Raw genomic sequence first — 16,356 nt, 5'->3', positions numbered from 1 at the left:
CCGAGAAGATTTCCTCTTTTGACTTGTTGTATCTATACCCAACAATTTCATTGGATCTATTAAGTCTTTATGAGTAAGTACAATTGATAAAAATTGAGCTTTTTCTAGTGTAGTATCAAGATTGTTGAAATGCGACATTATTTCTTTTCCACTTTTATTCATTGACCTCCTTTTAGTATGTCTAGGTTCTTCACTGAGACGTTTCAACTCATCCACATCCATTTCAAGTAAATGATCTAAATTTTTATAAGAAATATTTCTCTTCACCTGTTTAGCTAGATCCACAATATGCTCATCCATATCAGTGGTAGGAGGTAAGGAGCCTGACCCCTCTCCTTCAAAGGTCTCCATTGGTTCAGCTTGGACAATCTCCTCCCTATGTTCATCAACTATATTGTGTTCTTCAACAGGTTCATTTGCCCGTTCTGCACATAATTTAAGAGTTTGTGTAAGGTTCTTGAATTAATCAGAGATTATTCAATTAGGATTAAGAATAGGGATGAATTTGGCTTAAAGCTTTACATGTTAAAATTAGCCCATTAAATTTGGTTTATTAAATTTAATTACTTTCAGGACCTTATTGTTATAACTCTAATTAAATTACCTGTTTAGGTTTAAAGTTCAATTTGTTCTCAGGTTAGGATTAAAGTTCAATCTCTAATTTTGAGCACTAATTTAACACATAAAATAAAATTTTGATAAATTAGAAATTCCAATTTTGAAAATTAAAAGTACAAATATTTTGATGCATGCATACGATAACTTAGGTGACCTCATATTAATTTGTTATGGACCATAATGTAAGTGGACTATAATTTGTCACACATGTGTGTATATTTAAGACCTATTATTGCATAATAGACCTCCTAATCTGAAATGTTTTTGCATGTACGCGAAGTTGAATATAAATAGTTCACCTAAATTATTCAACATGTTTAATAGGTTATAAATTTATGTCACATTTAAGACCTATAATCAATGTAATAGTCCTAATAGGCCTTATTATTAAAATCAATATGACCACATTTGAAAAAACATTTCATAATTAATATACTTAACTACCCTTAAGACAGATATATTATGTGATATTAAAGGACCTATCACATGAAATTACTTGTACATGTAGATTAAATATTCAATATATATAATTTAGAACCTAGAAATTATGACATAATAGGTCTTATTAATTTTATGACTTAATAGGTCTTATCTATTATAAATGAACTTAATTATATAGGAGAAAAATACGATTACACAACAAGCAAGTTGATGGAATTTGAAATTTGCAAATACACGTGTATTATCTCAAATTAATTATGCTTTCCAATTAAAACAAAATTATTTTTAATCCTATTAAAAATATTGAATTCTAATTAATTGATACGTAATACATATTAAATTAAAAATACATACTTGCATCATGATATCTTTGTCTTCTTTGTTCTCGATATCTTTCTTCCGTTTCGGGAGAATAATTCCTTGAAGTCTTATTTTGCCTTCTCTTCTTGTTCCCCATGCTTTTACAAAAAAACTTCAAATTATTGCCTTCAAAATAATTTTCAAATTTCTTCTTTCATCAAAAAATGCGAATTATTTTAATCATTTGGGTGATAAAAAACGAAAAAAAATTATGGACATTTATACGATTCCACATATGAAAAAATAAATAAAAAAAATGCGTCGGCCAGAGTTCGAACGAAAGCCGACAGTTAAAAATTGTTGGGTTCACTCGAACATGACAGTTACAAAAATGTGCGTGCCAAAATCGATCTCATTGGTTCGAGTGAATGGGGGTTCACTCGAACCATTATTGGTTCGAGCGAACCCAATTCGCTCGAACCCGCAAATTAAGGGTTTCTCCAAAAAAAATTCAGAGTTCTGAAGAATTAATGACTTCGGAGCTCTGGTTCAATGCACGAATGAAATAATCTTGATAACCCAAAAATATTAGATGGTAGTACTCGAAGCAAGCTTTCTAACGAGTATAATTTTGTTATATTTTGAATTTATTATGTTCTTGTTTTTTTTATTTTATGGAAAATTGGTTTTTCACCGAACATGAACTTCTTTGTTCAATGCATTGGGAAAAATAAGAAACTAATTCAAAAAAATTCTGAAAAATATCTATGCCTCTGGTATTGATGTCTTCTTTCTAACAAAAAAAAAAATTGAATTTCGATTTATATAGAACAAGTTATGTGTTCAAACGTAAACCTATGTTTGAATTATGACTAGTCGGACTTCAAAACTTTATAAAATGAAAAATATTGAACATATCACTATAAAACCAAATGCAAGCCCTGGATATTGATGTTACAAACCAAAATTCGAAAGAATTGAGTTTTTATCATTTATAGAAAAAAAGTTATGCATTTCGGGAGGCACGTCACTCTTAAAAAATGTAGTTTGTTGTAAAAAACTACTTTTCGAGGGAGATGGAAAATTTTTAAAAAAATCCTTCAAAAAAAATTGAAAAAAATGTATATAGAATCTACAAACAAAATGCTAGAAATCACTAATTTACATCATCTTCAAATTTTTAATAGTTTAAAAGTTATAGTTCTCGGAAGTTGAAGATTATTTTAAAAATGTACATCTCAGTGTCAAAAGTGGCAAAAAAGTGGGAACCATTATTGTGAGTTCACCCATCATCACTGTTAACCCATCATTATTGTCTTTGAATCTTGTTCTACATCAATCTTCATAGGATTTTGGATTGACAACATCTTATACCAACATGTGGATATTTAAGCAATTTTTCAAGGCACGCATCATTTGGATTTGGATTTTCTATTCAACCATATTAAATGAATGGCTTTTCTAATCACTAGTAAATATTTTTCCTAAAAGGAGAAATATTGTTTATAGGCAATGGACTGTGTTTTGTCTTACAGATTTCATCATTGGTACAAGAGTTTCTTATTTATAAGAGGATTCGTATTCTCATCTTCTCTCTTCTATTAATGGGACATTCATGAAACTTATGTGATGGAATAAATCATTGGGGGATCATATCAAATCCTCATTTCCTTCTTTCACTAGCACATATTCATTTATTTTCTCTTTATTGGAGAGGATTTTTTCCATGAGATTTTCTTTATTTCTCCATTTATGAGAGATTTATGTGTTTGTACACAAGTACCTCATCAACCCTTGTAGTTAAGATCTATCTATCCAACCATACTTACATTCATGATTAAGTTTTTAACTTCTCACTAAATTATACTTAAGGGGGGTGTTAGAGTAAATAGCCAACAACTTAATTAATTAATTAATTAATTAATTACTTTTATTTATGTAGTCCTAAAATTGCACCCCTTGCAATTTTCGACTGCATTTGGTTCTTCAACTTAGTGTTGGCGCCCCTTGGCCTGATTGAAGACCTGATTATGCTCTTATGCATCACAAATGCCAAAATTTTCAACCTTGTACTTGTTCTACACTTTGATCCTAGCCCCAAAATAGGGTAGGACCAGGGCGTAGTGCCTTGGTCCCCCTCATTGTGGGCCCTTTTTCCCAATTAAAGTTTGGGTGGGATTCTCCTCTCCGTGTCGGCCTATGTCAGAAAATTAGCCAATTAACCTGATATGCAAGTATATAAAGAGGATTTACCCTCTCATTTGAACATCTAACACATTCATCAATCACATGAGAAAGCATTCAAGCACACATAAGATCAAGCATTCAAGCATTCAAGAGAAATTGAGCTTTTTCAGTCTTCCCTCAGGCTTTGGAGCAGCAATAAAGTCAATGATCAAGCATTGAAGTGGAGATCTACATCCTATTTCATGAAACCCTAATTCAATGTGGAGAAAAGCAAAACTTCACAAGGAGGTATAATCACTTCATTTTCAATCATAATTCAGCATCTCCCTCAAAAGGAGAACATTTCCTTTTAGTAATTTCATTTACATTTCTCAATTTCATGGTTAATTCCAAAACTAGAGTTTGAGCAAAGGTAAACCCCTGTTCCCAACCTTTTCCCCCTTCTTTCTATGTACAGGAAATAGGTGTGCAGTTGTACTTCCTAGAAATAAGCTTCGAATGCAGAGACAGAAAAACCCTTTTCGACGCGCGAAAAATTCGGAGGACCAAGAGGCAGTGCCACAGTCCCTAATTTTTTGGGGCATTTTTGTAGGGTAAATCCGAACCATCTTATATTTCTCAAATCCAAGTGCACGACTAAATCTGGAACCTATAGCTCAGTATTTTCTCAGTTTTGTCTTTAATTTTAGCATTTTACCATAAATCAACATTTCAATTTACAAAAGAGGGAAAAACACAACATAAACTATCAACCCACTTAGTATTTAGTCCATATCTGATTTTTTATTGAATCTAGTGGATTCCTCCCCTCGATTGAATGTAAAGGTCATCTCTTCCATTTAAGCGAAAATTGATTTAGTGATTTCTCCTTCTATGTTGCAAATTGTCAAATCAAAATTTTCCTCTTTACATTTTGGTGAACCCGACGTGAAACACCTTTAATTCTGATTTTTAATTTCATATTTGAGTGTGTATGCAATTAAAAATTCAAATTTTCATTTACAAGTTTTGATTTCCTTGCAAAAAAATTTAAAATTTAGAGGTTAATTTCACTAAAAACCCTAATTTTTTATTTCAAAATTGAGCTTGTGAATTGCATAATTTGGGTTAATTGTTTTAGATCTAAATGCTCTTTGATTTTACAATTCAAATTGTCATCTACATGTTCAAATTTCAATAAAAATTTTAAAATTAAGTGGTTGATTTCAAAAACCCTAATTTTTAATTTAAAAATCAAGGTTGTGGGCTGTTTAAATTTTGAATTTTACTCTTCACAATTGGTTGTTAATTTCAATACAAATTCAAAATTACAATACAAATTTTAATTTCAAATTTAAATTTTAAAATTAAGTGGTCAATGCAACAAACCCTAATTTTTAAATTTAAATTAATCTTGTGCATTTTCCAAATTTTTAATATCTCTTTAAGCATTTAATTAATTAATTTAATTAAACTTGAAATCTTCTTTTATCCCCCTCCACATCATAAAAGTGGGCCCTTAACCCTAAGTGTGCCCCTTTTTATTTTGTTCTTTCAATTAATCATTTTATCAAATACCCTAATTGTGTCCTATTTTGACTTTCAAGGCCTGATTTCACACATCTAGACATATGAGATTTCCACATCCTTCTAGAATTCGCTTTAGAATCACGATATCTTGCTTCCCCAAAAATTTGGCAGCTTGTCTTGGTGGTATTTTATTGTTTAAATCCAAAGATTTCTGAAATTATATTGATTCTAGGTTGATCTAAGGTCGAAAACAAAGTTGGGGTTCAACATCATAATTTCCAATTTAAATTTTAAAATTAAAAGGTTATTTTCAACCCTAATTTTAAATTTGAATTTCTATCTCCTAGTGGGTAATTTTAATTTTAAATTAAAAGGTTATTTTTACATAATCCTAGTTTTAAAATTCAATTTCCCAGGGGATTGCATCACAATTATTCTCTATCTTTTCAATCAATTTGTTCATTTAACTAAGTAATCATTTTTCCAAGAATTTTGCATTATTCAATTGTTTTGCAACTTACATTCCAAATTCAAAACTCAAAATTCAAATTTTCAATTTTCAATTTCCCTCCCTTAGTGCATGAGTTTTATTACTATTAGTCCAACCTATAGTATCCCCATGAAGAGAAGATGTAGAATTAAGGCTTCCCAAGGTTTAATTATCAAGGAGATGGAGCCTAATTTGGATAACTTTTTCCATGAGGATATTGGTGGTTCTTCCAATCCTACAAATGTCCATGTTTATCCTCTTTCTTTAGATAATTCTCATGATGTGGAGGAATCACTAACTAGGGTTTCTATTGACCAATTGGAAAAGATTGACAACCAATTTGAAAATCTTCAACAATGGATGAGTCAACAATGCCCAAAAAGTGAATCTCTCCCATTTATTGAAGGATTAAAAAGAATGGTTCAAAGTGATAAACTTGGTGTTGATGTCTTGCATGGTATTGCTCATATTCTTGATTCTAATATTATGTCTATGAAGAGTTGTGTTGAAGCCCTAGGTTATAAACAACCTCATATTCAAGTTAATCATTCCATTCCTTTGACTACTCCTATGACTAGTGTTCCCACATTTACATCAAACATCATGGCTACCTCTACACAAAATGTCATACCTATGAATGTTAGTCAAGGGGACAACTCCTCTTATTTCATTCCTCCTACCATGAGTCTTCCATTTGTTACCCAATCTTCTCCTATACTTACAAATGTTAGTCAAGGGGTAAAATCCTCTTCTTTCATTTCTCCTACCATGAGTCTTACTTGTGTTACCCAATCCTCTCCCATAACTACCTATCATAATGTTCCACCTCCTTATTCTCAACCCTACCTTCCTATAGCAATATCCCTCCTTATTCTCAATCCCTGCCTTCCTATACCAACACCCTCCTTATTCTCAACCCCTACCTTCATATAACAATATCCATCCTTATTCTCAATCCCTTCCTTCATTCAACAATGTTACCCCTCCTTCTCAATCTAACATGTCTAATTTCAATCCTTCTACCAAAGCCACCATCAACAGTCTAGCCCAAACAGTCTCTTCCCTATAACAACAAATAGCCTCTATGAATCAATCTAAGTATAATGTGTCCACATTTGATGTAGCGAGCCCATTATCCAATGACATTGTCTGAGTTGTCCCTCCTAAGCATGTGGAAGTCCCTCAATTGGAGCTTTATAATGTAAAAGGTGCTTCCTTGACTCATGTTAAAACATTTCAAACTTTGTGTAGTAACTTTGCTCATGACTAAATATTGTTGGCTAAATCGTTTGCTAAAGCTTTGCAATGGTATTTTTCTTTGCCTCCTTGTTCTATTACTTCTTTTCAACAATTAGTTAATGCTTTTATTCAACAATTTCACAATAATATTGGTCCTAAAATCACTTTGACTGATTTGATGTGTTGTAAGCAATGTATGAAAGAAAAAGTGAATGATTTTATTGCTAGATATAAGCATTTGTATTCTCAAATTTATTTCCCTGACCCTGATCAAGATATTCAAAAGATTCTTATTTCTAATTTACCAAAAGATATTAGGGATAAACTTATCTTTTTCGAGTTTACTTCATTTATGTAGTTGTGTGAAGTACTTCACAACTATCATCTTACCATGAGTCAATTGGAACAATCATCCTCTTCAATGGCTCTGAATGATAAGGGTGAAAGTCCTCAACAAAATTTTGCAAAGTTCAAACCGAATAATGGATTCATCAAATTCATTGACAACAACAACACTCAAATGGTAGCCGCAATAGGTGTGCATCCGTTGTCCAAATACTTTAGAAAAGAATTCACTCTTCTTAATGAATCTTTGCATAGTATTATGTCTCAATTGTTACAAAGGAATGTGTTGAAACATCCCCCTATCAAACCAATTGATACAACTAAGCCTTTTCTAGCTTCCTATGATGCCAAATCTTTTTGCGAATACTATCATCAACCCAGTCATGACACTGAAACGCGTTATTCTTTGAGAAGTAAGATTCAAGACTTGATTGATAACAATACCATATATGTGGCTAGTGTGAATGATAAAGGAAACAAATCAGTAGCTCCTCCTAATCAAAACCTTCAAATTTTTGCTGACCCTTTACCTTCCAATTCCACCAATGAGATTGAGATTGATCATCTTGCCTTCTCTCCCAATGATGTTGGCATCTAGTCTAATAATGTGGTGAACGTTATAGATCAAAAGAACCTCCTAAGGACTTGTGCATTACATTTGATCCTAGTGAGACTATTGAAGCATCTGATGGCCCACTTTACGTCACTATGAAAATCAAAGGAATACCTTCTCGAGGGGTGCTTATTGATCCAGGTTGCATGGCTAATGTGATAACTGAAGAATTTCTTTATACGTTGTGATTGCATCAAGTGATATATGATGATACTGATGTGAGAGTTAAATTTTTTGATGGCTTCTCTTGTCCTGCTATTGGTTCTATCACACTTCCTATTGATGTTGGCACTAAATGCTTAGATGTTAAATTTGCTATTGTTCCCACATCCGATCAATTTCATGTGAAGTTGGGACATCCTTGCCTCTCTTCCATGAAAGCAGTCACTTCTATTGTTCATAAGTGTTTGAAATTTTCTCATAATGATGAAATAATAACTATTAATCACGGCATACGTCAACCTTTAGTGAGGCGTGGAGATGTTTGTCTTGATTATTTTTTGTTTGAACAATTCCAATCTCTTCAACCTAGAAGTGATTCTCTCTTTAATTCATATAAAAAATGGAAAAATGAGATGATTTTGTCATTTAGTAAACCTATAAATCCAACACTTATCCTTCCTCATGATGATCATATGCCTCTTCTCGAGGATAAGATTATTCCTCCTCCTAAGGAAAGAAATAATCTTCTTCCCAAAGAGGAATCTATTCCTTTTCCTATGGATGAGTCCACTCTTCCTCCCAAGGATAGAAATGCTCCTCCTCCCAAGCCTCAAACTATTCCTCCTAAGGGTAAACCCATTCCTCCTCCTCATGATGGACCCGGTCTCCTTCCTACACCCTCCCATTCCTCCTTTATATGGTGTGGTTCCGTATCCTACATCTTACAAAGAGAAGAGACCAGCCTCTCCCATTGTTCAACCTAAAAGACCTCAACCCATTCATCCTTCCTTAAAAGAAGAAAACAAGCCTATACCTAATGAACCTAAACCTTCACAACCTTCAACCAAAACTAAACGAAACCGTTGTGCGAGAGAACACTAACGAAGACGTCGTGCTAGAAATCGTGAACTTGCTTCCCAAACTATTTCTTCTCCTAAAACACCAACTATTGACATGGTTCTATTTTCTCCTAATAGTGATGTTCAACCTAATTCTCCAAGATGCAAAATGCTTAAAACAAATGATGGTTCAATTTCTATTCCTATTAGACCTCCTATTGTTAATAATCTTGATGAAGAAATAGGTGAGAATGTTGTTAATAATGAAAATGTTGATCCTAATATTTATGATGATGAATATGAATATGTTGGTGTTGAAAATGATTTATCTAAGAAATTTTCAAAAGCATTAAACCTAGCTCCTAGTAACAGATAAAGTGATTCATCCTTAGAGCATGGTCTTTGTTTAGAACTTGTGATATCTCCATCTACTGTGCTCGATGTCACTCCTCTTGCGTGTTGCCCAACTTCCCAAAATAATGATGAGCAAGATCGGGAGGTGGATAAGGTGCTTGATCAGCTTCATTCGCATCATAGATTCTCTCTCTCTCTCTTCTCTTGCTCATTTGTGACATTTTATTTCTCTCTCAAATTCTTCTATTTGTTGTCCCTAGTGTTGTCTACTTGAGGATGATGCAAAGTGTTGAGATCTCTTTTGGTATCTCCCATGTTGACTCAAAAGACACACGTGTTCCTTTCTTCCATGGTAGTTTCCTTTCTTTGGAGGATGTGGAAAATTCTATGCATATATAAACACATGATATACACGGCTTATCATAAAAAGTAAAATGACTCCAAAATTAGGTGAAACCACCTCGTGTTTTGTGTGTTGTGTTTTGTGATCATTATCCTTTGATTTTTCCTCTCTTGGGGGCTAAATTATTCTGATAATGTGCTTATCTTTTTGGGTGTATACTACCTTAAAGCAATTGCTCTTGATAAGGTGTGCACAATCGCTTTAACGTGGGGGCATACACTCCACTCAATGATTCTCTCTCTTGCATTTCTTGATACTTAAAGTTACTTAGGAAACTTTGTCTTTTGTTTTGTAATTTTTGGTATCCTTCTTTTCATGGCCCATAGTAAGAAAACCTTACTAGTGGTAGTCACGGTTCTCTCTTTCTCTCTCTCTCATGATCTTCCCTTTTACCTTGTCATTGAAGTTGAGAGATCCTAAAGTCCACTAGGGGCTTGGTGTATCTTGCCTCCTTGACGACTTGGTAAAAGTCTTTCAATCTGAACCCTTTTTACTTTACAGATAGTATGATTGACCTCATACTCCCGCTAAAGTGGGGACTAAATGTAGTGTCCTAAAATTGTTCCCCTTACAATTTTCGATCGCATTTGGGTCTTCACCTTAGTGTTTGTGCCCCTTGGCCTGATTGAAGACCTTATAATTCTCTTACGCGTCACAAATACCAAATTTTTCAACCTTGCACTTGTTATGCAATTGATCCTAGCCCCAAAATAGGGTAGGACAAGGGTGTAGTGCCCTGGTCCTCACTGGGACCAGGGCGCCATGCCTTGGTCCCCCTCATTTTGGGCCCTCTTTAAACCCTTTTTCCCAATTCAAGTTTGAGTAGGATTCTCCTCTCCCTGTCAGCCTATGTCAGAAAATTAGCCAATTAACTCGACAGGCAAGTATATAAAGAGGATTTCCCCTCTCATTTGAACATCTAACAAATTCATCAATCACATGAGCAATCATTCAAGCATTCAAGAACAATTGAGAATTTTCAGTCTTCCCTCAGGCTTTGGAGCAGCAATAAAGTCAAGGATCAAGCATTAAAGTGGAGATCTACATCCTATTTCATGAAACCCTAATTCCATGTGGAGGCAAGCAAAACTTCACAAGGAGGTATAATCACTTCATTTTCAGTCATAATTTAGCATCTCCCTCAAAAGGAGAACATTTCCTTTCAGTAATTTCATTTACATTTATCTCAATTTCATGGTTAATTCCAAAACAAAGGTTTGACCAAAGGCAAGCCCCTATTCCCAATTTTTTCCCCCTTCTTTCTGTGTGCAGCAAATGGGTGTGCAGTTGTGCTTCTAGAAATAAGCTTCAGACACAGAGACATAAAAGCCCTTTTCGACAGGCAGAAAATTCGGAGGACCAAGAGGCAGCGCCATGGTCCTTGCTTTTTCAGGGCATTTTCTCATTGCAGATCTGAATCAACTTATATTTCTTAGATATAAGTGCACAACTGAATCCCAAACCTATAGCTCAGTATTTTCTCAGTTTTCTCTTCAATTTCAACACTTTACCCTAAATCAGCATTTCAACTTACAAAAGAGGGAAAAACACATCATAATCTATCAATCCATTTAGTATTCGGTCTTTATCTGATTTGTGATTGAATCTAGTGGATTCCACCCCTCTTTTGACTGTAAAGGTCATCTCTCCCATCAAAGCAAAAATTTATTTGGTAATTTCTCCTTCTATGTTGCAAATTGCCAAATCAAAATTTTCCCCTTTACAATTTATTGCATTTTAGCTAAAATTAGGAACGATTTTCTATGTTTAGGTCATATTCTTTTTTGTCTCAGTATAGAATGAGGACATATGTCACGATGTAATATTATCCTCACATAAAGTTTTGTATAGGTTTGTTTTTTCCTTTTTCCTTCTATAAGGATTCATTATTCATTATTATAATCATCTAGAATTATTCAATGTAATAGCTCAAACTTGTTGCTTCTTTGGATCAAATCAATTCTAAAAGTTTCATAACATATTATCTATTTTTTTGAGCTTTATATGATAGAAATTTCAGTTATAGGTGATTTATACGAGCTATGATATTCAACAATCGACTCCAACATGTTATCAGAGCTCATTATCAACTCTTACAAATTTGTTCAATGGAGAAAACCACTCCTTGTGCCATCTTGGGCAAGTTCCATGAAAACCTCACAAACAGGAATCATGTGTAGAAAACAACTTCTAGTCTACGAGAATGCATAGATTTATATTATCTTTGTCATCACATTCCATCCAACTATTATCCCCCTCAACTCAGATCATTTACTCAATTTCCCTACTTATCATTTATTTTTCTTCCTTCCATTATTCATCTCATCTCTTTTTGATATCCTCTCCACATACATTAACTATTTGTGTCATCCTTTTTTCATTAGATTGATCAATATCAACCACTCCACCTCATTTTTATCCTTCCTCATTGCCCCAATCCATTAATTTACCTCCCTCCCTCTCTTCCATTTCGTTTCATTTATTTTTCAATCCACACCCTTTCCTTGATATTTCACTCAAATTGGGGCATCCCCTTTTTGAAATTTACTATAGAATGGTTACCACATATATACCCACTAGGGCATGACCTTTCTACCTCCATCTATCATCACACTCCTCCCCCCAATATTTGATGCTTTTCTAGAATCTTTCTCATCACACACTTCACTCCCCCATTTAATTTTTCGACAATTCCATCCAAACCACCTTCATCATTTTCTCTAGCTTCACTTATCCCTTATCATTGGTTCCACCATCAATTTGACAACCAAAATAAGCTAACTTATCCTAACATATTGCAAATTTATAGCATGACCCCTAATAAAAATTCATCCATGTTCTAGCAATCAAATCCATGCATACCACATTCAAAATTTGCATACATCCAAAAACATCCATAAAATTTGGTCCTAATCTTCCTACAAGCTATGTTTAGTATAAGACTAATCCAATTAGAATCATCAAAACATATTGTTTCCAATCTTTGTGTTGTTCTCATCATTAACAACACCATCCTCGCATTTTTCTTATCATCAATAATGTTATCATCATCATCAAAGAAATCTACAACTCAACTTGACTAGGGGTAAAATATAATCCAATCCTCATCACTAATCATCCCCAAATCCTAACTAACCAATCCATCTCCCTGGAGTAACTTGTCATATATCCTTGGTTTCAACATGTCATTAGGTACCAACACGTATTTTCTACATTTTGTTTTATTACTTGTTTGTATGGATTTGTGTTTGTTTTTTTCCTATAATCCTAATGCTAAATCCATCACACTGCCATAGTTTCCTTCATCTTCTTATGATGATGTGCCTGGATATGTCTCTTTGGACCATCATGATTTTTGGAAATTCTAATTTTGTGATAGTCTATATGCACATGGTGCACCATTATCGTGATCCATTATACCATGGTTCATAATACTAGTGCTACAAGAATAATAAGTTTCTCTTTTTACATGAAGTTACTTTGACAATATTAATCCTTCATCCTAAATTCTAGGAAAATAGAGTTCTCTAACTTAAAAATGAAAATTAGGAATCATTTCCAATCCCATGTTCATTGGGGAACAACCAATTAGGGTCAAATTTAGTCCTATACGAGAGCTGAGCACTGTGATTGATTATTCCCATTTGAATTGTGATTGGATATGATTACGATGAGAAGTGATGCAAGAAATAGGTAAAATGATAGGAAAGTGACAAGATTTAGCATAAATAGGTAGAAACATTACTGAGAGACATCACAGAAGTACAAATCTGGAAATGAGAAATAGAGAAGAACCTCCGATTGAAATCTAGGGATGAAAGTGTTTGTCATGTTTGCTAGTGTAGCGTCCTGAAATTGCACCCCTTGCAATTTTTTGTCGCATTTGGGTCTTCGCCTTGGTGTTTGCACCCCTTGGCTTGATCAAAGACTTGATTATGCTCATACAAGTCAAAAATACCATCTAGCTCAAAGTTGCACCCTATTGCCATCTTGATCTTGCCCCAAAATAGGGCAAGACTAGGGCATGGCGCCCTAGTCCTCCCTAATGGGGGCCTATTTTGGACCCCTTGAACCATCTCAAATTTGAGCGGGAACACACCCCTCCATGTCGGCTCATGTCGGAAAATTAATTCATTTTCCCTTCGAGCAAGTATATAAGAGGGATTTCCCCTCATTTGAGGCAATCAAGCATCCACAATAATGAGACGACATTCATGAGTAAGCATTGAGCATTCAAGAGATCAAGTAATCAAGAGCAATTGAGCATTTTCAGTCTTCCTTCAAGCTTTGGAGTAGCAATAGAGTCAATATTTCAAGCATTCAAGAGGAGATCATCATTCTAATTCATGAAGTCCTAATTCCTTGTAGAGGCAAGCAAAACTTCACAAGGAGGTATAAGAATTTCATTTTTAGTCAACTCAACATCCCCTTAAAGAGGAGGATCTCTACTTTTAGTCATTTCAATAACATTATTTCAACCACTCGGTTAATTCCAAAACTGGGGTTTGACCTAAAGGCAAACCCTTATTCCCAACATGTTTCTCTTTCCTTCTGTGTGCAAAAAAATAGGTACGTAGTTGTAACTCTTGGGATAAGCTTCAGACACAGAGATAGAAAAACCCTTTTCGACGATCGAAAATCTAGGAGGACCAAGAGGGGGCGTCCTAGTCCCTGCTACTTTTGTTAGTTTTTGCAAAGTAGCTCCAAATCATCTCATACTTCTCAGATCCAGGTGCACGACGAAATCCCAACTTTACAACTCACTGTTTTCTCAAATTTGGCTTCATTTCTTGCATTTAATCTTAATCCAACTAGTCAATTTACAAAACAGGGTCAAACACATTCTATTTCATTCAATCTACTTAGTATTCAGTCCTAATCTGATTAGTGACCGCATCTAGTGGATTTTCCCCCTCTTTTGAATGTAAAGTCCTCCAAGTGAAAATTGACTTAGTGATTTCTCCCTTCCACGTGGTGAATTTGCTAAGCCCAAAATTTTCCACTGTACAGCTAGGTACCATAGAGTTGAAGGTGCTTCCATCAGTTAAAATTTTGGATTTTGGATTAGGATGTAGGATGTTGTGTAGATCATTCCCTCAGAAATTTAGCCAAAAGTGCTAGTCTTGTGTGCAAATCGGTATAGACCAAAGGTTTCCACTTGTTTAAAAGTTGGAATTGCATGTCTTAATCTACTCTCTACACCTTTGTGACTTTCATCTGTCAAATTTGTAACCTGCAGACAAAAAAGAGGGAAAATGTTGTGCTATATAGGAGTTTGCCTAATTTACACTCCAAAGCTTGACATTATTTAATGGAATGTACATATGTTTGATGGTACACACAAACAAAAGAATTTTCATGATTTTGTTTACGTTTTCTCCTTCGTTTTGGGCAAGAGAAAGTAATCGATTTGGCTTGAAGAAGGTTGAACAAAATATTCTCTTGTTTAGATGAAAAGTTAGGATAATAACACAATGGGGAAGGGGATGTCAACAAAGGAGGAGGTTGGGAACCTAAAACTTATTTATAAAAGTGTGATGTAGATTTATAATGAGCCTCAATACTTTTTTGCATACATCATAAACCATGTCCATTGCATCCATGTTTTGAATCAAATGTAAGATCCTTAGTGGGTGTTGAAATGTCAGGAGGATAGGGTTCACTCTTAGTTTCGATTGGGTTGAAGTATAAAGAGACCCAACAATCATTAAGACATGTGTTAGAAGAGGAAGTTGGAATTGATTTAGAAGAAGCTTGAACAAATGAAACACAAAGCAAATTGGAGGCTTCAATTTTGAATTAGGGAACTTTGTATTCTCCTTTAAAAAAGGGTGTCGAGTCTAATGGACCCCAACTTTTCTCTAAGAAAGAATCATCGACAAGAGACTGTATTGTAGATGGAATCATATTGTTAAAGAAAGATATACATCCTACTCTTTGCACATCATTGTAAGGATTAGAATTAGCCTTGATTATGTAAAGTTCATTATCATGTATGAATTTGATTGTGCAATGAATGGTAGAAGGGACTACTTGCATAGCATGAATCCACAATTTACTTAGAATAAGATTGTATGTTAGGGTATCGGCCATGACATGGATAGTTGTGGGTAAATTCATGGGTCCTACCATGATAGGTAATTTGACTATACCTAACGACTATCTACCAACATTTTCAAATCCATGAATAGAGAGAGAATCAGGTCAAATGAGGGAGGTATCCATATTTATTTTATGTAACAAGTTTATGCTACAAACATTAAGACCCGATCCATTATCAATTAAGGTACACTTTATCCTTCGTTCATTAATCAGAAGTATGATCATCACAGGATCATGTTGATTTTGAACTTTCAAAGAATGTAATTCATCTCGCCATAACACAATATCCATCTTTGTTTCATGCATACAATCAAGCATGGTTGCTACATCCTTTGGTCCAACAAAAAGAGAGGCAACTAACTTTTGTAATGCTTCCTGGATCAACTTGTGGTATGTAGCTGAATTTTGAATCAATTCCCAATGGGAGATCTTAGCTAAAGTAGCGTGAAGTTGCTCAACGAGATTATGCTCCCTATAAACATGTTGTGGAAGATGAGGGGGTGGATAATAAATAGGTTAAGAAGTGGGAAGAATATTGTTTTGATAGTTATATGTGTGAGTCGTTGCATGGTAATTATGTTGTTGTGACATTTGTTGATTCATCCTATATCTTTGAGTCATTTATTTTGTCTAGTTTGAAATGTAGCCAAGAGGTCTAGTTGGTTTCTTAGCAAAAATCGCAAGTTTGGTTCGAGGTTGAGGGGCATTTTGATGAAGATGAACAACAATTCTAGGCTTCACATATTCATTTTGC

Source organism: Cryptomeria japonica, chromosome 5 (assembly GCF_030272615.1).
Source record: "Cryptomeria japonica chromosome 5, Sugi_1.0, whole genome shotgun sequence".
In the NCBI taxonomy this organism is placed as follows: Eukaryota; Viridiplantae; Streptophyta; class Pinopsida; order Cupressales; family Cupressaceae; genus Cryptomeria; species Cryptomeria japonica.
Note: the sequence above shows the minus strand (reverse complement) of the source record.